General features: G+C 48.7%; 7 non-coding genes across 7 annotated transcripts; all 7 read left to right on the top strand.

Annotated features, from left to right (window-relative positions):
* Positions 1–418: 418 nt before the first annotated feature.
* LOC128488163 (U5 spliceosomal RNA) lies at positions 419–533 on the top strand. The gene has a single exon (XR_008353599.1). It is a non-coding gene; the product is annotated as a U5 spliceosomal RNA (small nuclear RNA).
* Positions 534–8077: 7544 nt separating this feature from the next.
* On the top strand, positions 8078–8192 carry LOC128488246 (U5 spliceosomal RNA). Its single transcript, XR_008353676.1, has one exon. It is a non-coding gene; the product is annotated as a U5 spliceosomal RNA (small nuclear RNA).
* A 1624-nt stretch (positions 8193–9816) lies between these two features.
* LOC128487896 (U5 spliceosomal RNA) lies at positions 9817–9931 on the top strand. Its single transcript, XR_008353342.1, has one exon. It is a non-coding gene; the product is annotated as a U5 spliceosomal RNA (small nuclear RNA).
* Positions 9932–11554: 1623 nt separating this feature from the next.
* LOC128487895 (U5 spliceosomal RNA) lies at positions 11555–11669 on the top strand. The gene has a single exon (XR_008353341.1). It is a non-coding gene; the product is annotated as a U5 spliceosomal RNA (small nuclear RNA).
* A 1623-nt stretch (positions 11670–13292) lies between these two features.
* Positions 13293–13407, top strand: LOC128488166 (U5 spliceosomal RNA). The gene has a single exon (XR_008353602.1). It is a non-coding gene; the product is annotated as a U5 spliceosomal RNA (small nuclear RNA).
* A 7917-nt stretch (positions 13408–21324) lies between these two features.
* Positions 21325–21439, top strand: LOC128488181 (U5 spliceosomal RNA). The gene has a single exon (XR_008353616.1). It is a non-coding gene; the product is annotated as a U5 spliceosomal RNA (small nuclear RNA).
* Positions 21440–23062: 1623 nt separating this feature from the next.
* On the top strand, positions 23063–23177 carry LOC128487893 (U5 spliceosomal RNA). Its single transcript, XR_008353340.1, has one exon. It is a non-coding gene; the product is annotated as a U5 spliceosomal RNA (small nuclear RNA).
* Positions 23178–23491: the final 314 nt, after the last annotated feature.

Genomic DNA, 23491 nt, shown 5'->3' with positions numbered 1-23491 from the left:
CAGCCCAAAGAATGTGTGCCAGGAACTTCTGGTGGCTGCAGCAGAAGGGGAAGTTGCGGACCCCCGTAGGTAAGCGGTGGGGGAGTTACAATCTTCAGCTTTTCTTTTCTTAACGCAAACAACATTGTTTCAAAGAAGCAACCTCGTGCCCCAGTCACTAAGACTGCTGGAAGGTTTGTTTGAGCTGCCGCCTCATTTGAATACCCATGATGCACCGAGAAACGCCCCGCCTTATTGTTAGTTTAATAAGACTTTAAAACAGCCCAATATTAAATAGTTCCAATCCCTTTGCAATTGTGTTTTGCATGTGTTAAAGGTTCCAATGATCAGGCAAGAGCTGGGTGGGATTAATTAAACACACCTTAACCTCGAGGAGCACTGCCTGTGGCCGGGCCGTTGCCCTGCGGCATGCTTGGGTATACTCTGGTTTCTCTTCAAACCGAATAAATCTTTCGCCTTTTACTAAAGATTTCCGTGGGGAGGAACGACCATGAGTCTTAATCAATTGTTTGATGCCTGGCGTTTGCTGGGCTTCTTTGCTGTTGTTAACGATAGATCAAAAAGATTGCTTGCTTTAGTCGCAAGCTTTGTTCTGGCTAAGGGCTGCGTCGCATCCAGAAGCGCAAAATATCCTGCCTGTGTCATGCTATGTACTGTTTGGGGTTGTAGAAATGCTTTAACGAGGCAGAGTTAGACCACGCCCTCTAGGCTGTATGCAAATAAGCCTGTACATATGCTTTCAAGCATATTCCCAATTGTTCTTTATGATAATAAACAAACCAAAAAAAAAAAAACAACTGTCCTTAAATGTTTAACATTGAGATCTCTGTTCCTCACATGTGCAGTTGTATTATTCATTTCCTCAAATATCAATAGTGAAACATCTGGAAAAAGTACTCACCACACGCTTAAGGGGCCGGTTTTCAGCATGGAAAGGACTAATGCGCCCTCTGTACGTTCAGTGATCATAGCTTTTTTGCTATTTGTTTAAAAGCTTTCCGACACGAGTTGGGAAGCTCTATGCGTGTGGAAAGATCAGGTTGCAGACTTCATTTTTGGCAAAGTGTCTAGTCTGCCGTGTTTGGATTGACTTTTGCCGCTCCGATGCCGTGCTGCGCTCCTTCTTTGTGGCGGTGCTGGGGAGTCCGGTCGTCCGTGCGCTGCCGTTAGTGAGCCTTTTGCTCGTTCGTCGCAAGGCCGTATGGTGAACTGTCCGAGATTTTGTGCGTTTTCTTCCCGCCGCAGTTTTATTACAAAAACAATTTTGTTAGGTACTTTTTATAATCTTAGGTGCAAAATGTTGGCACTGGCGATGCTGCTTAAGACAAAAAGAAATTGAAGGAAATCAGGCTTTTTTGGTGTTTGTGAAAAGGATGGGCTAAACACGCCACAATGGGGAAGGATTCTAAGCCTTACCTAACCCTAAACTGTCAACCGTAAACCATTAACAGTACTCCGACGCTAACTGTAACTGGGCCTCTTCAAAGCCATGAGCTTAACCCGCCCCTAACCCAAGCTCCATCACCAAGCCTTTCCATGCTTAAACGTTTCTAACCGCTAACTTTGGAAAGGTGGTTTAATTAGAAAGATTGGATCTTCTCTTTTCCAGTTCTCTACGCTTTCCCAGCCAGACCCGACGAGGAGCGAAAATGGCAACCCAGACCTCTGAAGCCCAACAACCCAGCCAGGCCACCGGAAGCCGAGTCCAGCCTGCAGCGACCCCAGGGAGCCCACCTCCCCTGGAGACCTGGATGAGGCAGACGGTGGTCCTAAAGTTAAAGGAAGTGGAGGGCCGCACCCCTGACATGGATGTGGACACCTTCAGCAAGAAGGTAGTGCACGAGGGAGCAGGCTTCAGCCCAGCAGAAACCCTGAGCGTCCAGTCGTTTTTGAAGGGAATGTTCTACGTAACGTTCATTTCAGCGGCGGTCTGCAAAAGGTTCTGGGAAGCCTTCAGGTCGGCGAAACCGGATCAGGTCCTCTCCCGTTTCTACGGAAACAGCCCCATCCACAGGGAGGAGAGACCCGTGACGGTCTCGATGCGGAACCCCCACACCCCAGGAAAAGACGTGGCAACTTTTCTGGGAAGATACTGCCACATCGTGAAAGAACCGACCAAGATCCTCAACCAGTACGGCTTCTGGACAGGAAGATGGTCCCTCGTGATCCGTCTGAAGGCAGACTCCACCTCGCCGGACGGGCTCCAACACCTCCCGCAGAGCTTCGCCCTGGGGAATTCTACAGGCATGCTTTTCTACCCTGGTCAGCCCACAACCTGCAGACGATGCAGCCAACTGGGTCACAAGGCGGAGGAATGCCAACAGAAATCCTGCAGGCACTGCAGGGTGGTGGGGCACGAGACCAAAGACTGTCCACGAAAGAAGACCTGTAACCTGTGCGGCGATCCTGACCACATCTACAAGGATTGCCCCAAAAGATCAAGGTCATACGCAGCGGTAGCAGCAGCCAAGGCCCCGGCCAAGGTCCCCTCGTCGGCCCCGACCAAGGCTCCAGCCAAGGCGCCGGCACCGCAGACACCCTCTCTGGCAACCCCGAAAGCGAAACCCAGGAAAGGTAAGAAAGCAGCTCCCCCCCCTGCCGAGACTGCCGTGGCCCTGCCCACTGTCAAGGCTCCCCCTCCTCCCCCAGAGGCAGCGCCATCCCTCCCCTGCGCTGCCTCCGACCCTCCCTGCTTCACCCCCTTCTCCCTCCCCCCACTCCTCCCCCTCTCTGCAGCAGCTCTAACCCCGTCCCTAGCTGCTGCAGACCCCGACCCTTTCCCCCCTCTTGTTTCCGCTGCAGACAACCCCCTGGAGATGCCGCCAAAAGGAGCCGGAGCCAGAAAACGCAAACATAGCGGCAAGAAGGAGGAGGAGGACGAGGACAGCGAGACTGAGACGAGCCCCACCAGGATCTCTGTCCAGAAGAGGGCGCCACCACCAGCCCCCACCGTTCCCTCCCCCTCTCCTCCCGAGCCCGCAAATGACAACGACGACACGCTCGAAAAGATGGTCCAGGACCTGACCCCGTCGGATGAGCCAGCCACCGAGACCGAGGCTCTGATCCTCAACCAGCTGGACATCGACAACCAGGTCTCCCTCCTGGAACAGCTGCTAGACGAGGCGGTCTGGACCCCCGTGAACCCCATCGACCACGGCGGGGAAGATCCTCCCCCACCAGGGGGAGGAGGCGGTAACTAGTGCCTCTGTTTGAGCTGACCTTCTTTTTACTCCCAACTAATGGCGTCAATTTCTATTTTCTCCATTAATGTGAGGAGCATGAAGGACCAGTTCCGGAGGCGCGGTTTACTAACCTTCCTTTCTTCACAGCAGTGTGATGTATATATGTTGCAGGAATGCGCTTTACCCTTCTCTCGTTCTTATCGCCATCTATGCAGGGAATGGTCCCACGGCCCGTCCTTTTGGTCCGGTGGGAACGGCTGCAAGTCGGCGGGGGTTGCTATCCTGATCCGAGGAGGCAACTTCATGGTGGACGCTGTCCAGGAGATGGTCTGCGGCAGACTTCTGGTCGTGGACGGATCCTGGGCGGGGGAGCCTGTCAGGCTCATCACCGTGTACGCCTCCCCGGAGAAGAAGCAACGCCTGGAGCTTCTCCAGAACCTGCGGACCCAGCTGACTACCACCAGGGCCATAGTGATGGGCGGGGACTTCAACTGCCCGATCGAGGAAGGAGGGCGCACTTCCACCCACGCAACAAACCTGGACGTGACTTCGAAACTGCTCAGAGAGATTGTCACAGAGGCATCCTTAAAGGACGCTATGGGCTCCATCGGGACCGGCTCCGTGAACTATTCTTGGAGCCGGCCTGATGGCTCTGTGCGTTCCCGGATAGACTTTGTGTTCACCTCTCGAGCGGTAGAGCATCAGCAGTGCTCCATGGTGCCCTGCTACTTCTCAGACCACAGGGCTGTTCGGCTCCAGTGTGCCCTGGGCAAAGGGTTTCCTCCCGGTCCAGGCTCCTGGAAGCTGAACTGTGCCCTGTTAGAGAGGCAGGAAATCGTGGATGAGCTGCGTAATGTATATTCTGATTGTGTCAGTACCAAGTATCTGTTCCCCACTGTAGCCCAGTGGTGGGAGTTTACTAAAGTAAAGCTGCGCTCTTTCTTTCAGGCTAAAGGAAGACTCCAGGCGTGTGAGAGGAAGAGGAAATTCAGACGGCTGCAGCGCAAGCTGCAGTCCCTGTTGGACCTCCAACAGTGCGGATGGGACGTGGACGAGGAGCTGGAGGAGACCAAGGAGGGCCTGAAAAGGCACTTTGAGGAGGAATCCAAGCAAATCGTCTTCCGTTCCAAGGTGGAGAACCTGGAGAAGGGTGAGAAATGTAACTCTTTCTTTTTCAGGAAGCTCCACTCCGCCCACACGCCCCTGACGGAAATGAGAGACAGCGAAGGTGTGGTACGACAGGGGAAGGAGGAGGTCCAGAAAGTGGTCGTCGACTACTACCGGGATCTCTACTCCCCCAAAGACACAGACCCGGAGGCTGCTGAACGGTTCCTGTCAGGTATCACTAACACCATTGATCCCGCAGGTCGTGCAGCCACGGACGCCCCCTTGACGCTGGAGGAGCTGCACTCTGCCGCCAAATCCTTCAGGAAGGGCAGGACACCGGGCAGTGACGGCCTCCCAGCCGAGTTGTACACAACGCTGTGGGACCTCATTGGCCCGGACCTCCTCGACCTGTACGAGGAGATGGTGGTGGAGGGCAGGATGCCCCCCACGCTGAGAGAGGGAATGATCACGATCCTGTATAAGCGGAAGGGGGAGAGATGCGACCTGAAAAATTGGCGTCCCATCTCTCTCCTGAACGTGGACTACAAGATCCTCGCCAAGGTACTAGCCACCAGGTTGAAGAAAGTCATCGGGCAGATCGTCCACCCCGACCAGACCTGCGGCATCCCAGGGCGCCGGATCGCGGACAGCCTGGCCCTCATCAGGGACACGATCTACTACATCAAGGACCGCAACGTCCGTGCCGCTCTGGTCACCCTAGACCAAGAGAAGGCATTTGATCGGCTGTCTCATGGTTTTATGGGTCAGGTACTGTGGAGGTTTGGGCTGGGGGAGATGTTCTGTTCTTATGCTAACCTGATGTACCTTGATATCCGCAGCTCGGTGCTGGTGAACGGCTGGAAGACTGACCCCTTCCAGGTCCTCTCTGGGGTCAGACAAGGCTGCCCTCTTTCACCTCTTCTTTTTGTCTGTTGTATAGAGCTCTTCGCCGAGTGCATCAGACGGAATCCAGAGATCAGAGGGATCACCGCGCCGGGCAGAGACAAGAAAGAGATAAAGTGCTCGCTCTACATGGACGACGTGACCATCTTCTGCGCGGATCGCCGGTCGGTGAGAGCGCTCGTCCAGACGTGCGAGGACTTCAGCCGGGCTTCAGGCGCAAAGGTCAACTGCGGGAAGTCGGAGACCATGCTGTTCGGGCAGTGGGACCTGACTTCTGAGCCGATCCCGTTTCCCGTCAAAACCGACTTCCTAAAGATCCTGGGAGTCTGGTTCGGCAGAGACGGCGCGGCCCTGAAAAGCTGGGAGGAGAGACTCAACAAGGTAAAGCAGAAATTTGGGCTGTGGAGCCTCAGAGACCTTACCATCGAAGGGAAAGTGCTGGTGCTGCGCAACGAGATTCTTCCCGTGCTGCAGTACGTGGCTCAGGCGTGGCCCTTGCTGGTCACCATCCACCGAGCCATCAACCGAGCAGTTTTCCACTTCATCTGGGGCTCCAAAATGGACAGAGTAAAGCGCGCAGTGATGTACAAGGAACCCGGCAAGGGAGGCAAAGGAGTGCCTGACATCCCTACCATGCTGAGGACCTTCTTTGTGTGCAACTGCGTGCGCAGGACTCTCAGAGACGTAGTGAAAGGCTCTGCTGGAAACTCCATGTCTCGCTTCTTCCTGCTGCCCCTGTGGAGGCAGCTCAAGTGGGAAAAGTGGGACAGCTCCGTCCCTTACAATTGGACCATGCCCTGGTTCTACTCGGACGTGGGCAAATTTGTAAGGGAACACCAACTGGAGGGAGTTAAACCAGACCTGTGGCTACCCCGTGTGATCCACAAGTTCATCAGAGCCAAAGACACTATCGAGAACATCCCAGGGCTCCCCGACGCCACAGCCAAGACTGTCTGGGCTAACGTGTCGTCGAGCAGGCTAACCAACAGACATAAAGACATGGCATGGATGGCCATTCAGGGAGGCCTCCCCCTAAGGACATTTATGCATGCCAGGGGGCTGTGCAGATATAGACACTGCCCACAGTGCATTGTGGAGGAGGAGACTTCCCTCCACTTGTTCTGGCAGTGCCCGTTTGCACAGGCTTTGTTCAGAGCCCTGGAGCTGGATCTCAAGGACTCTATCGAGAGAAAGTACCTGTCCTACCATTCGGTACTTTACGGACTTTTCCCAGGGACACACACGGAGAGCGCCATTGAGGATGCTTGGCGCCTCATGTGCTGCGTAAAGGACGCTTTATGGTTTGCCAGGAACCGCCTGGTGCTGAGGAGGGAGCAGGTCACAGTCCGTGACTGCCGCAGGCTTATCCACAGCCTGCTGAGAGACTACTCTCTCAAGGACAGTCTAGAGGCTGAAGACTAGCCCCTTCTCCTCGGCCCCCTCTCCCCCCCATTTCCCCAGGTTATGTTCCACTAAGTGCTAACCATATGTGTCACGTCTGGGAATGTAATTGTACACTGCTTCTACTGAGCTTTCCGTAAACTGAAGTCGTACTGTAACGTGTATTGCCCTGCGCTGCGTCGCAGTACTGCTTATCGTCTATCTGTACCAATATTACTGACCTTTGTATTCCTGCTAAAACAGGGTGATGTCTGTTTTATCATAAGCAGTTTTGTATAATAAACTTAAATACAAAAAGCTTTTTTGCTGTTTGTTTAAAAGCTTTCCGACACGAGTTGGGAAGCTCTATGCGTGTGGAAAGATCAGGTTGCAGACTTCATTTTTGGCAAAGTGTCTAGTCTGCCGTGTTTGGATTGACTTTTGCCGCTCCGATGCCGTGCTGCGCTCCTTCTTTGTGGCGGTGCTGGGGAGTCCGGTCGTCCGTGCGCTGCCGTTAGTGAGCCTTTTGCTCGTTCGTCGCAAGGCCGTATGGTGAACTGTCCGAGATTTTGTGCGTTTTCTTCCCGCCGCAGTTTTAATACAAAAACAATTTTGTTAGGTACTTTTTATAATCTTAGGTGCAAAATGTTGGCACTGGCGATGCTGCTTAAGACAAAAAGAAATTGAAGGAAATCAGGCTTTTTTGGTGTTTGTGAAAAGGATGGGCTAAACACGCCACAATGGGGAAGGATTCTAAGCCTTACCTAACCCTAAACTGTCAACCGTAAACCATTAACAGTACTCCGACGCTAACTGTAACTGGGCCTCTTCAAAGCCATGAGCTTAACCCGCCCCTAACCCAAGCTCTATCACCAAACCTTTCCATGCTTAAACGTTTCTAACCGCTAACTTTGGAAAGGTGGTTTAATTAGAAAGATTGGATTTGTGGAAAAGATATATTTGCTTTCAAAGGAAACAGCATCAGGCAACTTGGTATTTGTGAAGCCGATGGGTTCAGCACGCCACGATTGGAAAAAAGAGTAGTAATCAGATTCCATCCCGAAGCCTTACCCCTAACCTTGTAACACAGCCCAAAGAATGTGTGCCAGGAACTTCTGGTGGCTGCAGCAGAAGGGGAAGTTGCGGACCCCCGTAGGTAAGCGGTGGGGGAGTTACAATCTTCAGCTTTTCTTTTCTTAACGCAAACAACATTGTTTCAAAGAAGCAACCTCGTGCCCCAGTCACTAAGACTGCTGGAAGGTTTGTTTGAGCTGCCGCCTCATTTGAATACCCATGATGCACCGAGAAACGCCCCGCCTTATTGTTAGTTTAATAAGACTTTAAAACAGCCCAATATTAAATAGTTCCAATCCCTTTGCAATTGTGTTTTGCATGTGTTAAAGGTTCCAATGATCAGGCAAGAGCTGGGTGGGATTAATTAAACACACCTTAACCTCGAGGAGCACTGCCTGTGGCCGGGCCGTTGCCCTGCGGCATGCTTGGGTATACTCTGGTTTCTCTTCAGACCGAATAAATCTTTTGCCTTTTACTAAAGATTTCTGTGGGGAGGAACGACCATGAGTCTTAATCAATTGTTTGATGCCTGGCGTTTGCTGGGCTTCTTTGCTGTTGTTAACGATAGATCAAAAAGATTGCTTGCTTTAGTCGCAAGCTTTGTTCTGGCTAAGGGCTGCGTCGCATCCAGAAGCGCAAAATATCCTGCCTGTGTCATGCTATGTACTGTTTGGGGTTGTAGAAATGCTTTAACGAGGCAGAGTTAGACCACGCCCTCCAGGCTGTATGCAAATAAGCCTGTACGTATGCTTTCAAGCATATTCCCAATTGTTCTTTATGATAATAAACAAACCAAAAAAAAAAAAACAACTGTCCTTAAATGTTTAACATTGAGATCTCTGTTCCTCACATGTGCAGTTGTATTATTCATTTCCTCAAATATCAATAGTGAAACATCTGAAAAAAGTACTCACCACACGCTTAAGGGGCCGGTTTTCAGCATGGAAAGGACTAATGCGCCCTCTGTACGTTCAGTGATCATAGCTTTTTTGCTATTTGTTTAAAAGCTTTCCGACACGAGTTGGGAAGCTCTATGCGTGTGGAAAGATCAGGTTGCAGACTTCATTTTTGGCAAAGTGTCTAGTCTGCCGTGTTTGGATTGACTTTTGCCGCTCCGATGCCGTGCTGCGATCCTTCTTTGTGGCGGTGCTGGGGAGTCCGGTCGTCCGTGCGCTGCCGTTAGTGAGCCTTTTGCTCGTTCGTCGCAAGGCCGTATGGTGAACTGTCCGAGATTTTGTGCGTTTTCTTCCCGCCGCAGTTTTATTACAAAAACAATTTTGTTAGGTACTTTTTATAATCTTAGGTGCAAAATGTTGGCACTGGCGATGCTGCTTAAGACAAAAAGAAATTGAAGGAAATCAGGCTTTTTTGGTGTTTGTGAAAAGGATGGGCTAAACACGCCACAATGGGGAAGGATTCTAAGCCTTACCTAACCCTAAACTGTCAACCGTAAACCATTAACAGTACTCCGACGCTAACTGTAACTGGGCCTCTTCAAAGCCATGAGCTTAACCCGCCCCTAACCCAAGCTCCATCACCAAGCCTTTCCATGCTTAAACGTTTCTAACCGCTAACTTTGGAAAGGTGGTTTAATTAGAAAGATTGGATTTGTGGAAAAGATATATTTGCTTTCAAAGGAAACAGCATCAGGCAACTTGGTATTTGTGAAGCCGATGGGTTCAGCACGCCACGATTGGAAAAAAGAGTAGTAATCAGATTCCATCCCGAAGCCTTACCCCTAACCTTGTAACACAGCCCAAAGAATGTGTGCCAGGAACTTCTGGTGGCTGCAGCAGAAGGGGAAGTTGCGGACCCCCGTAGGTAAGCGGTGGGGGAGTTACAATCTTCAGCTTTTCTTTTCTTAACGCAAACAACATTGTTTCAAAGAAGCAACCTCGCGCCCCAGTCACTAAGTCTGCTGGAAGGTTTGTTTGAGCTGCCGCCTCATTTGAATACCCATGATGCACCGAGAAACGCCCCGCCTTATTGTTAGTTTAATAAGACTTTAAAACAGCCCAATATTAAATAGTTCCAATCCCTTTGCAATTGTGTTTTGCATGTGTTAAAGGTTCCAATGATCAGGCAAGAGCTGGGTGGGATTAATTAAACACACCTTAACCTCGAGGAGCACTGCCTGTGGCCGGGCCGTTGCCCTGCGGCATGCTTGGGTATACTCTGGTTTCTCTTCAGACCGAATAAATCTTTCGCCTTTTACTAAAGATTTCCGTGGGGAGGAACGACCATGAGTCTTAATCAATTTTTTGATGCCTGGCGTTTGCTGGGCTTCTTTGCTGTTGTTAACGATAGATCAAAAAGATTGCTTGCTTTAGTCGCAAGCTTCGTCCTGGCTAAGGGCTGCGTCGCATCCAGAAGCGCAAAATATCCTGCCTGTGTCATGCTATGTACTGTTTGGGGTTGTAGAAATGCTTTAACGAGGCAGAGTTAGACCACGCCCTCCAGGCTGTATGCAAATAAGCCTGTACATATGCTTTCAAGCATATTCCCAATTGTTCTTTATGATAATAAACAAACCAAAAAAAAAAAACAACTGTCCTTAAATGTTTAACATTGAGATCTCTGTTCCTCACATGTGCAGTTGTATTATTCATTTCCTCAAATATCAATAGTGAAACATCTGGAAAAAGTACTCACCACACGCTTAAGGGGCCGGTTTTCAGCATGGAAAGGACTAATGCGCCCTCTGTACGTTCAGTGATCATAGCTTTTTTGCTATTTGTTTAAAAGCTTTCCGACACGAGTTGCGAAGCTCTATGCGTGTGGAAAGATCAGGTTGCAGACTTCATTTTTGGCAAAGTGTCTAGTCTGCCGTGTTTGGATTGACTTTTGCCGCTCCGATGCCGTGCTGCGCTCCTTCTTTGTGGCGGTGCTGGGGAGTCCGGTCGTCCGTGCGCTGCCGTTAGTGAGCCTATTGCTCGTTCGTCGCAAGGCCGTATGGTGAACTGTCCGAGATTTTGTGCGTTTTCTTCCCGCCGCGGTTTTAATACAAAAACAATTTTGTTAGGTACTTTTTATAATCTTAGGTGCAAAATGTTGGCACTGGCGATGCTGCTTAAGACAAAAAGAAATTGAAGGAAATCAGGCTTTTTTGGTGTTTGTGAAAAGGATGGGCTAAACACGCCACAATGGGGAAGGATTCTAAGCCTTACCTAACCCTAAACTGTCAACCGTAAACCATTAACAGTACTCCGACGCTAACTGTAACTGGGCCTCTTCAAAGCCATGAGCTTAACCCGCCCCTAACCCAAGCTCTATCACCAAACCTTTCCATGCTTAAACGTTTCTAACCGCTAACTTTGGAAAGGTGGTTTAATTAGAAAGATTGGATTTGTGGAAAAGATATATTTGCTTTCAAAGGAAACAGCATCAGGCAACTTGGTATTTGTGAAGCCGATGGGTTCAGCACGCCACGATTGGAAAAAAGAGTAGTAATCAGATTCCATCCCGAAGCCTTACCCCTAACCTTGTAACACAGCCCAAAGAATGTGTGCCAGGAACTTCTGGTGGCTGCAGCAGAAGGGGAAGTTGCGGACCCCCGTAGGTAAGCGGTGGGGGAGTTACAATCTTCAGCTTTTCTTTTCTTAACGCAGACAACATTGTTTCAAAGAAGCAACCTCGCGCCCCAGTCACTAAGACTGCTGGAAGGTTTGTTTGAGCTGCCGCCTCATTTGAATACCCATGATGCACCGAGAAACGCCCCGCCTTATTGTTAGTTTAATAAGACTTTAAAACAGCCCAATATTAAATAGTTCCAATCCCTTTGCAATTGTGTTTTGCATGTGTTAAAGGTTCCAATGATCAGGCAAGAGCTGGGTGGGATTAATTAAACACACCTTAACCTCGAGGAGCACTGCCTGTGGCCGGGCCGTTGCCCTGCGGCATGCTTGGGTATACTCTGGTTTCTCTTCAGACCGAATAAATCTTTCGCCTTTTACTAAAGATTTCCGTGGGGAGGAACGACCATGAGTCTTAATCAATTTTTTGATGCCTGGCGTTTGCTGGGCTTCTTTGCTGTTGTTAACGATAGATCAAAAAGATTGCTTGCTTTAGTCGCAAGCTTCGTCCTGGCTAAGGGCTGCGTCGCATCCAGAAGCGCAAAATATCCTGCCTGTGTCATGCTATGTACTGTTTGGGGTTGTAGAAATGCTTTAACGAGGCAGAGTTAGACCACGCCCTCCAGACTGTATGCAAATAAGCCTGTACATATGCTTTCAAGCATATTCCCAATTGTTCTTTATGATAATAAACAAACCAAAAAAAAAAAACAACTGTCCTTAAATGTTTAACATTGAGATCTCTGTTCCTCACATGTGCAGTTGTATTATTCATTTCCTCAAATATCAATAGTGAAACATCTGGAAAAAGTACTCACCACACGCTTAAGGGGCCGGTTTTCAGCATGGAAAGGACTAATGCGCCCTCTGTACGTTCAGTGATCATAGCTTTTTTGCTATTTGTTTAAAAGCTTTCCGACACGAGTTGGGAAGCTCTATGCGTGTGGAAAGATCAGGTTGCAGACTTCAGTTTTGGCAAAGTGTCTAGTCTGCCGTGTTTGGATTGACTTTTGCCGCTCCGATGCCGTGCTGCGCTCCTTCTTTGTGGCGGTGCTGGGGAGTCTGGTCGTCCGTGCGCTGCCGTTAGTGAGCCTTTTGCTCGTTCGTCGCAAGGCCGTATGGTGAACTGTCCGAGATTTTGTGCGTTTTCTTCCCGCCGCAGTTTTAATACAAAAACAATTTTGTTAGGTACTTTTTATAATCTTAGGTGCAAAATGTTGGCACTGGCGATGCTGCTTAAGACAAAAAGAAATTGAAGGAAATCAGGCTTTTTTGGTGTTTGTGAAAAGGATGGGCTAAACACGCCACAATGGGGAAGGATTCTAAGCCTTACCTAACCCTAAACTGTCAACCGTAAACCATTAACAGTACTCCGACGCTAACTGTAACTGGGCCTCTTCAAAGCCATGAGCTTAACCCGCCCCTAACCCAAGCTCTATCACCAAACCTTTCCATGCTTAAACGTTTCTAACCGCTAACTTTGGAAAGGTGGTTTAATAAGAAAGATTGGATTTGTGGAAAAGATATATTTGCTTTCAAAGGAAACAGCATCAGGCAACTTGGTATTTGTGAAGCCGATGGGTTCAGCACGCCACGATTGGAAAAAAGAGTAGTAATCAGATTCCATCCCGAAGCCTTACCCCTAACCTTGTAACGCAGCCCAAAGAATGTGTGCCAGGAACTTCTGGTGGCTGCAGCAGAAGGGGAAGTTGCGGACCCCCGTAGGTAAGCGGTGGGGGAGTTACAATCTTCAGCTTTTCTTTTCTTAACGCAAACAACATTGTTTCAAAGAAGCAACCTCGCGCCCCAGTCACTAAGACTGCTGGAAGGTTTGTTTGAGCTGCCGCCTCATTTGAATACCCATGATGCACCGAGAAACGCCCCGCCTTATTGTTAGTTTAATAAGACTTTAAAACAGCCCAATATTAAATAGTTCCAATCCCTTTGCAATTGTGTTTTGCATGTGTTAAAGGTTCCAATGATCAGGCAAGAGCTGGGTGGGATTAATTAAACACACCTTAACCTCGAGGAGCACTGCCTGTGGCCGGGCCGTTGCCCTGCGGCATGCTTGGGTATACTCTGTTTTCTCTTCAGACCGAATAAATCTTTCGCCTTTTACTAAAGATTTCCGTGGGGAGGAACGACCATGAGTCTTAATCAATTTTTTGATGCCTGGCGTTTGCTGGGCTTCTTTGCTGTTGTTAACGATAGATCAAAAAGATTGCTTGCTTTAGTCGCAAGCTTTGTCTTGGCTAAGGGCTGCTTCGCATCCAGAAGCGCAAAATATCCCGCCTGTGTCATGCTATGTACTGTTTGGGGTTGTAGAAATGCTTTAACGAGGCAGAGTTAGACCACGCCCTCCAGACTGTATGCAAATAAGCCTGTACATATGCTTTCAAGCATATTCCCAATTGTTCTTTATGATAATAAACAAACCAAAAAAAAAAAAACAACTGTCCTTAAATGTTTAACATTGAGATCTCTGTTCCTCACATGTGCAGTTGTATTATTCATTTCCTCAAATATCAATAGTGAAACATCTGGAAAAAGTACTCACCACACGCTTAAGGGGCCGGTTTTCAGCATGGAAAGGACTAATGCGCCCTCTGTACGTTCAGTGATCATAGATTTTTTGCTATTTGTTTAAAAGCTTTCCGACACGAGTTGGGAAGCTCTATGCGTGTGGAAAGATCAGGTTGCTGACTACGTTTTTGGCAAAGTGTCTAGTCTGCCGTGTTTGGATTGACTTTTGCCGCTCCGATGCCGTGCTGCGCTCCTTCTTTGTGGCGGTGCTGGGGAGTCCGGTCGTCCGTGCGCTGCCGTTAGTGAGCCTTTTGCTCGTTCGTCGCAAGGCCGTATGGTGAACTGTCCGAGATTTTGTGCGTTTTCTTCCCGCCGCAGTTTTAATACAAAAACAATTTTGTTAGGTACTTTTTATAATCTTAGGTGCAAAATGTTGGCACTGGCGATGCTGCTTAAGACAAAAAGAAATTGAAGGAAATCAGGCTTTTTTGGTGTTTGTGAAAAGGATGGGCTAAACACGCCACAATGGGGAAGGATTCTAAGCCTTACCTAACCCTAAACTGTCAACCGTAAACCATTAACAGTACTCCGACGCTAACTGTAACTGGGCCTCTTCAAAGCCATGAGCTTAACCCGCCCCTAACCCAAGCTCTATCACCAAACCTTTCCATGCTTAAACGTTTCTAACCGCTAACTTTGGAAAGGTGGTTTAATTAGAAAGATTGGATTTGTGGAAAAGATATATTTGCTTTCAAAGGAAACAGCATCAGGCAACTTGGTATTTGTGAAGCCGATGGGTTCAGCACGCCACGATTGGAAAAAAGAGTAGTAATCAGATTCCATCCCGAAGCCTTACCCCTAACCTTGTAACGCAGCCCAAAGAATGTGTGCCAGGAACTTCTGGTGGCTGCAGCAGAAGGGGAAGTTGCGGACCCCCGTAGGTAAGCGGTGGGGGAGTTACAATCTTCAGCTTTTCTTTTCTTAACGCAAACAACATTGTTTCAAAGAAGCAACCTCGCGCCCCAGTCACTAAGACTGCTGGAAGGTTTGTTTGAGCTGCCGCCTCATTTGAATACCCATGATGCACCGAGAAACGCCCCGCCTTATTGTTAGTTTAATAAGACTTTATTTTGAAATTAAAAGTTTTTATTATTCATCGGAAAACGGGTTACAAATAAGGAGTCGCGCAGGACCCAAGACAAATAACATCCGACACGCAGGACGGAACTTGTATCAGTCGGACCGCACGGCGATCTACAAGACAGATCATAAAATAGCAAGTAAAATAATGCGCAGAGGAACGACAGTTCACATCAGTCGGACTCATAACAGAAACCGATACCGATGAAGATTTTTCAGTTTTACTCAAAACATACAAGAACCATAACGTGGAAGCAACAAGACCACCTGCAATACAGTGTGATATAAATGGCGTATGATGAGTGGAGATGTATAGCGCAAGTGATCACAAAAGCAAAATAAATATAACATAAACAAACCAAAACAAAAACGAATCAGTGATACATCAGACGGCCGAGGCCGCAGAACAGCGGGCACAAAAATAGCACGCGACATCCTACCAAAACAACAGAGTGCCGGCCGGGTGTGGTCGAAGGCAAGCGATTAACAATAATCAGAGAGGACCTGGCTAGCAAGCCAGGGAGTCCAGACTTTCAAGTATAGATGAGACGTGCAAGACGAGTCATGGGACATTTTCTCCAAGACCCTATGCCTCTCAGTGGTGGAAACTATTTCATCGACGGTAGGAGGGAGAGGCGCTTTCCAGTGTCTGGCAATGCATAATTTAGTGGCAAGGAGAATGTGTATGAGAAGCTTACGTGTCGAGGAGGGGATAGGATCGGGGAACACATGTAGTAAAGCAAATTCCGGAGAAAAATCAAAAGGGCAGTGAAAAATGCGGCGGAGCAGGGCAAATATCTCCAACCAAAGCGGCTTCAGAACTGGACAGCTCCACCATATATGGAGCATAGAACCAGATCGGCCACAGCCCCTCCAGCAAAGTTTGGATTGGGATGGCCACATGCGAGAAAGACGAGCCGGGGTGAGATACCAGCGACAACTGAGCTTCTTTTGGAGCTCTATGTGATTGGTGCAATGGGTGACCCCCCGCATCGCCTCCTCCGCCTCCAGCCATGTATCTAGTGGGAATTCCTTTCCCAGCTCCCTCTCCCAGGCAAGCATATGAGGCAGCTTATGGGCAGAGAAACGGGACAGCAACACCGAGTACCAAATAGAGATACCCCCTGGAAACCTGGGAGCTGAGCCGCATAAGGCGGCCACCTGGCGGAGGAGCGGGGTAGAGTGACACACCGGCGAGGGCAAGGAGCCCAGGAGATGACGGACCTGAAGGTAGCGAAAGAAGTCGTGATGTGGAATATTGTGTGTAGATGTGAAGTGTGAAAAAGGGCGCAGAGTCCCGTCCTCGAAGAGATCCCCCAGGGAGGAGAGACCTGGGCGAACCCAATGGGAAATAGAAAAATCAGGAATGAGCAACTCCAAAACCCGTAAGGGAGCAATATGTGTAAGGCGATGTAGAGTAGGGAAACGTTTGGCCACCTTATCCCATATGTCAATAGTGTGCCTAGTAGTCGGGGGCAGAGGCAGAAGGCGCGGGCGTCTAGAGCGGGGCAGCCACAGGAGCTGGTCAACAGTAAGAGGAGAAATAACATTATTTTCTTGAGCCGTCCAAATAGGAGGGCGGATGGGCGAAAGAAAAGGGAGAGTTTGCGCCAGAACGCAAGCCTCATGATAAGATTCTATATGGGGAACACCCAAACCCCCCTGCAGCCGAGGCACAAACCGGGTACGATTCGCCACTCTAGACCTGCTTCTGATACACGTGAAGGAAACAAAAAATTTCTGAATAGAACCTAAGAGCCCCCGCGGGGGTCTAACCGGGACCGTCCGAAACACATATAACAGTTTCGGGAGGGCTGTCATTTTTAAGGCGTTAACCCTACCCAACCAAGAGAGCTCATAGCCCCGCCACCTAACGATGTCTCGCCTCACCGAGTCCCATACCCTCACAATGTTTAAGGCGTTTATATCGTGAAGTGACTTGGGCAATCGAATACCCAAGTAGGAGAGATGGGACGTCCTCCACTCAAATTTATAGATAGAGGAGAGACGAGCCCTACAACCCGGGTCCAGATGGAGACACATCGCCTGCGTTTTAGAGATGTTAATAGAATGATAAGAAACAGCAGAATAGCGAGAGAATTGAGCGAAAAGAGCAGGAAGAGAGCGCTCCGGGGAGGTAACCGACGCCAGAATGTCATCCGCGAATAGTCCAAGCTTGCTCTCATTTCCGTTGGGCAAGGGAAACCCAGAAATCATAGGATCCGCACGTATGTTAGCCGCTAAGGGTTCAAGCGCGAGCGTATAGAGTAAGGGGGAAAGGGGGCAACCCTGACGGGTGCCATTCGTGATGGAAAACGGGGAGGAAAGAAAACCCATCATGGAAATGCAAGCAGTGGGAGACGCATAGAGCGCCAGGACCCCCTGTATAAAGGGGGGGGGGAAATTAAATTTAAGAAGAACTCTCGACAAAAACACCCAGTGAAGTCTGTCGAACGCCTTTTCGGCGTCGAAAGAAATAAAAAGGCTGGGGCATTTACGCTTAGCTGCGTCCCAAAGGGAATTCAGAAACTTGCGGGTATTGTCGGAGGGCTGACGGCCCAAAACAAAGCCTACCTGATCAGGGTGGAGAAGGGAGGGTAGGAGCGGGGCAAGTCTATTCGCCAATATTTTCGCATAAATTTTCAGGTCGGTATTAAGAAGAGAAATGGGACGAAAGTTAGGACATACCGTGGGCGGCTTACCGGGTTTGGGCAAAGTGACTACATGCGCTCTAAGATTCTCAGAGGGGACGACGCCAGATGACATAAAGGAGCGGAAAAGAGAAAGCAGATGAGGTCCTAAAGTAGGTAAGAAAGAACGATAATATGCTGCAGTGAATCCATCCGGACCCGGGGCCGAGCCCTTTTTAAGATGACAGATGGCCCTCTCAATCTCCCTCAACTCTATTGGCGCGGCAAGTGACTCAGAAAGTTCAGGCGCGAGGGTAGGTAAGTGTGTAGACTCCAGATAGGTGGTAATGTCTGTGAGTGAGGGTTGAGAAATGGTGGTGTCGCGATGCAAGTTGTACAATTTGGAGTAATAAGCAGCGAAAACCTCTACCATCTGCGAAGGATTACGAATCTCACGACCCCCACTATCAATAATGTGAGAGGGACGGGATAGAGACACAGTTTGTTTAAGTTTTCTGGCCAGAAGGGAGTCAGCTTTATTGCCTTTCGCGTAGAACTTTTGTTTTAATTTCAACAGCATGTATGCTGTGGAACGGGCATTGATTTCCGCTAATTGGGATTTAATGTGTTTGATTTTGCGCAACAGGGAGTCAGATGGATGGCGTTTGTGGAGAGTTTCCGAGTCATAAAGTTGCAACAGCAGGGAGGATTTATCCGCCAAGTGTTGCTTCTTAAGGTGAGAAGCCAAACTGATAAGCCTGCCACGTATAACCGCCTTATGAGCGTTCCACACTGTCTCTGCAGAGAGATCAGGGGAAGAGTTGTCGTGAAAGTAATCAGTGAGATGCGCTTGAATTTGCTCTCTATGTGCGGGAGTCAACAACAAACTGTCGTTAAGGCGCCAACTGCCCCTGCCCGAGACCGGATAGGAGAGTGCAAGGGTAAGTATAACCGGGGCATGGTCGGACCAAGAGATGGACCCTATGGAGCACGATTTGGCCGATTGCAAAGTAAATTTGTCCAGAAAAAAGTAGTCTATACGGGAGTATGAAGTGTGTGGTGCAGAAAAATATGTGTAATCTCGCTCGGAAGGGTGTAGGACCCTCCAAGCGTCGAACAGTTGATTGGAGTGTAGCAAAGAGGACAACGTGGAGCCAAGCGTGCGTGTGCGAGAAGTGTGTGTGGAGGACCTATGACTGGAGCTGTCCAGCTCGGGGTATAAAGTCGCGTTCAAATCACCACATAAGATGACCTGACCCTGCCGTAGGGTATCCAATTTAGATAAAAACGAACTAAAAAATTGAGTGTGGGAGGTGTTGGGGGCATAAAAAGAGGCTATAGTGTAGCGAACGGAATTAATGTCGCAAACCAAAATGAGGAAGCGTCCCTGCGGGTCAGGGCATTTACGTATCAAAGAAAATGAAAGGGCATTAGAAAAGAGGAGCGAGACTCCCGCCTTTTTAGAGGTGGCCGTGGAGTGATACTGCCATGGAAAGCGTTTGGAAAATAAATTAATCTTGCTGGACTTTTTAAAGTGGGTTTCTTGAATGCAAACAATATTGGCTCTGTGTGACTGGACCTCAGACCACAAGGAGTTGCGTTTCTGAGGAGTATTAAGGCCCTTGGCGTTAATGGACAGGAGAACTAGATCAGCCATTTATATAACAATAAATAAAAAAAAAAGGGAAAAGAAAAGGGAAGAAGGACCCGCAGGGGAGCCAGTCCCCAAAGTGGAGTGAGTGGAGACAACGCATGAGCAACCACACCCGACCCGGCAGGACACGAGAATAAAAAGACATAATAAAATGTATCGGAGGAGCATCACTGATTACAAACAAAAAGAAAAGTACATATAAGGAACACAAACAATGGAGAACCAGGGCGGAATGCCCAAACATACTACGCAAAGAGCGTGCTAAAGATGTAAATAGCACTTGGGGGGCGAGAAAGAGTGAGTGAGAAGGACTCATCCGGCGGGAGACCGCGCAGCCTAAAAAAATGCGTGACAGCATCACGCGGCTGTAGATGAGGGCCCGAGAAAAATGTGTGTGTAAATAAAGAAAATAAAAAAGATAAATAACGTATGAAAATAAAAGTAATGTATGAAATAAGGTGTATGGTGCAGTGCAACGTATCCCTAGCGAGGGACAATATCTAATGCCCGCGAATGGGCTAAGCCAAAACTTGTGAGGGGCTCTGACCCAAATGCAGCCGGCGTAGCCGAAGTCGTGGGAGAAAATGGAGTGCAATTATGTAATGCGCTCTTGGTGTGTAAACAATAAAACTTAAATAAGGCGTAAATAAAAACGACGGCGGAAATAAAAACGACGGCGGAAAAAGGCGGCGAGACATAAGTAGAAAAATGAAAAAAAAAAAATAATAGAAAGTCCCTGTGTAGCATGCAAAATGTAGGCGACAGTCAAAGGCCCAATAGGCAAAAATGTACTGGTTACCATCCTGCAGACAAATGAAGGCCGTCAAGTCTTCGTGGACCAGTCCCTCTTCAATTTCTTCTGCGGGGAGACCTTGTCTTTCGTAGCGGAAGAAGGCAGCGGCGCAGGATCAGCAGCCGAGTCGAGACCCCATTTATGCAGGAGAGCCATGCCGTCCTCCGGGGTGAGGATAGAAGATGCGGAGCCATCCCTGATAACAATAAGCCTTATGGGGTAGCCCCATCTATAGGGGATATTGTGCGATCTCAGGAGGCTCGTCACCGGAGCGAAGGAACGACGTCGCTGGAGGGTAAGTTGAGAGAGGTCGGTTAAAAGCATGATGTTCTGGAAACGAGGAGGGAGATCAGGCTTGCGCCTGGCCGCTTGCATGATTTTTTCCTTGATGTCGTAAAAATGCACCCTAGTCAGAACGTCCCTAGGGGATTTTAAGGATAGCGCCTTGGGCCGCGCGGTACGATGTAATCGGTCGAGACGTATGTCAACGTTGTTACCTTCTCCCAGGAGATGCTTGAAAAGGTCAATCACGAAATCTTGCAGGGCCTCCTGGCCCATATCCTCCGGAATGCCCCGCAGGCGTATGTTGTTGCGTCGGGAGCGATCCTCCAGGTCCATCACTTTCTCCCTGAGATGCATCACCTCAGATTTGAGTGCAGTATGGTCATCCGCGAGGGTGTTGTGTGCGTCAGCGAACTCCTCCATGCGCCTCTCTAGATGATCTGTGCGATCCCCCAGGCCATCCAGGTCGCGACGGATAGAATTAGCGATATCTTGAAAGTCTTGGCGGAGCTGTTCCCGCATTTCGCGTAACAGAGACTTCATAGTGTGTGAGGTGAGTGCGTGCGTGTCTTGACCCGGGTCATCTCTTTGAATGTCGGATGGGGAGGGAGGCCGAGAGCGGGAAGACAAGGCAGGGCCTGTAGAAGTATCAGAGTCTTCCTCCTGGTCACGTGGTAGGCCCGACGTGCGAGATGAGTGCTTTTTCCGGCCCTTCGGCTCAAAAAAGTTTGGCATTTTCGCAGATTTCTTCGTGCGAGGACCCGACATAGACAGTAAGCAGACGGGAGGAGGCAAAACGGCGAAAACAGCCACCGATGGATGCGGATAAAATGCTGGTAAGGCTAGTTAAACGCGGAGCTCCCGCACCCTGCGTCCGTTCAGTACGCCATCCAGACCACGCCCCCAGTTTAATAAGACTTTAAAACAGCCCAATATTAAATAGTTCCAATCCCTTTGCAATTGTGTTTTGCATGTGTTAAAGGTTCCAATGATCAGGCAAGAGCTGGGTGGGATTAATTAAACACACCTTAACCTCGAGGAGCACTGCCTGTGGCCGCGCCGTTGCCCTGCGGCATGCTTGGGTATACTCTGGTTTCTCTTCAGACCGAATAAATCTTTCGCCTTTTACTAAAGATTTTCGTGGGGAGGAACGACCATGAGTCTTAATCAATTTTTTGATGCCTGGCGTTTGCTGGGCTTCTTTGCTGTTGTTAACGATAGATCAAAAAGATTGCTTGCTTTAGTCGCAAGCTTCGTCCTGGCTAAGGGCTGCGTCGCATCCAGAAGCGCAAAATATCCTGCCTGTGTCATGCTATGTACTGTTTGGGGTTGTAGAAATGCTTTAACGAGGCAGAGTTAGACCATGCCCTCCAGACTGTATGCAAATAAGCCTGTACATATGCTGTCAAGCATATTCCCAATTGTTCTTTATGATAATAAACAAACCAAAAAAAAAAAACAACTGTCCTTAAATGTTTAACATTGAGATCTCTGTTCCTCACATGTGCAGTTGTATTATTCATTTCCTCAAATATCAATAGTGAAACATCTGGAAAAAGTACTCACCACACGCTTAAGGGGCCGGTTTTCAGCATGGAAAGGACTAATGCGCCCTCCGTACGTTCAGTGATCATAGCTTTTTTGCTATTTGTTTAAAAGCTTTCCGACACGAGTTGGGAAGCTCTATGCGTGTGGAAAGATCAGGTTGCAGACTTCATTTTTGGCAAAGTGTCTAGTCTGCCGTGTTTGGATTGACTTTTGCCGCTCCGATGCCGTGCTGCGCTCCTTCTTTGTGGCGGTGCTGGGGAGTCCGGTCGTCCGTGCGCTGCCGTTAGTGAGCCTTTTGCTCGTTCGTCGCAAGGCCGTATGGTGAACTGTCCGAGATTTTGTGCGTTTTCTTCCCGCCGCGGTTTTAATACAAAAACAATTTTGTTAGGTACTTTTTATAATCTTAGGTGCAAAATGTTGGCACTGGCGATGCTGCTTAAGACAAAAAGAAATTGAAGGAAATCAGGCTTTTTTGGTGTTTGTGAAAAGGATGGGCTAAACACGCCACAATGGGGAAGGATTCTAAGCCTTACCTAACCCTAAACTGTCAACCGTAAACCATTAACAGTACTCCGACGCTAACTGTAACTGGGCCTCTTCAAAGCCATGAGCTTAACCCGCCCCTAACCCAAGCTCTATCACCAAACCTTTCCATGCTTAAACGTTTCTAACCGCTAACTTTGGAAAGGTGGTTTAATTAGAAAGATTGGATTTGTGGAAAAGATATATTTGCTTTCAAAGGAAACAGCATCAGGCAACTTGGTATTTGTGAAGCCGATGGGTTCAGCACGCCACGATTGGAAAAAAGAGTAATAATCAGATTCCATCCCGAAGCCTTACCCCTAACCTTGTAACACAGCCCAAAGAATGTGTGCCAGGAACTTCTGGTGGCTGCAGCAGAAGGGGAAGTTGCGGACCCCCGTAGGTAAGCGGTGGGGGAGTTACAATCTTCAGCTTTTCTTTTCTTAACGCAAACAACATTGTTTCAAAGAAGCAACCTCGCGCCCCAGTCACTAAGACTGCTGGAAGGTTTGTTTGAGCTGCTGCCTCATTTGAATACCCATGATGCACCGAGAAACGCCCCGCCTTATTGTTAGTTTAATAAGACTTTAAAACAGCCCAATATTAAATAGTTCCAATCCCTTTGCAATTGTGTTTTGCATGTGTTAAAGGTTCCAATGATCAGGCAAGAGCTGGGTGGGATTAATTAAACACACCTTAACCTCGAGGAGCACTGCCTGTGGCCGGGCCGTTGCCCTGCGGCATGCTTGGGTATACTCTGGTTTCTCTTCAGACCGAATAAATCTTTCGCCTTTTACTAAAGATTTCCGTGGGGAGGAACGACCATGAGTCTTAATCAATTTTTTGATGCCTGGCGTTTGCTGGGCTTCTTTGCTGTTGTTAACGATAGATCAAAAAGATTGCTTGCTTTAGTCGCAAGCTTCGTCCTGGCTAAGGGCTGCGTCGCATCCAGAAGCGCAAAATATCCTGCCTGTGTCATGCTATGTACTGTTTGGGGTTGTAGAAATGCTTTAACGAGGCAGAGTTAGACCACGCCCTCCAGACTGTATGCAAATAAGCCTGTACATATGCTGTCAAGCATATTCCCAATTGTTCTTTATGATAATAAACAAACCAAAAAAAAAAAACAACTGTCCTTAAATGTTTAACATTGAGATCTCTGTTCCTCACATGTGCAGTTG

This window comes from Spea bombifrons, chromosome 3 (genome assembly GCF_027358695.1).
Source record: "Spea bombifrons isolate aSpeBom1 chromosome 3, aSpeBom1.2.pri, whole genome shotgun sequence".
In the NCBI taxonomy this organism is placed as follows: Eukaryota; Metazoa; Chordata; class Amphibia; order Anura; family Pelobatidae; genus Spea; species Spea bombifrons.
Note: the sequence above shows the minus strand (reverse complement) of the source record. Positions and strands in the feature narration are given on the sequence as shown.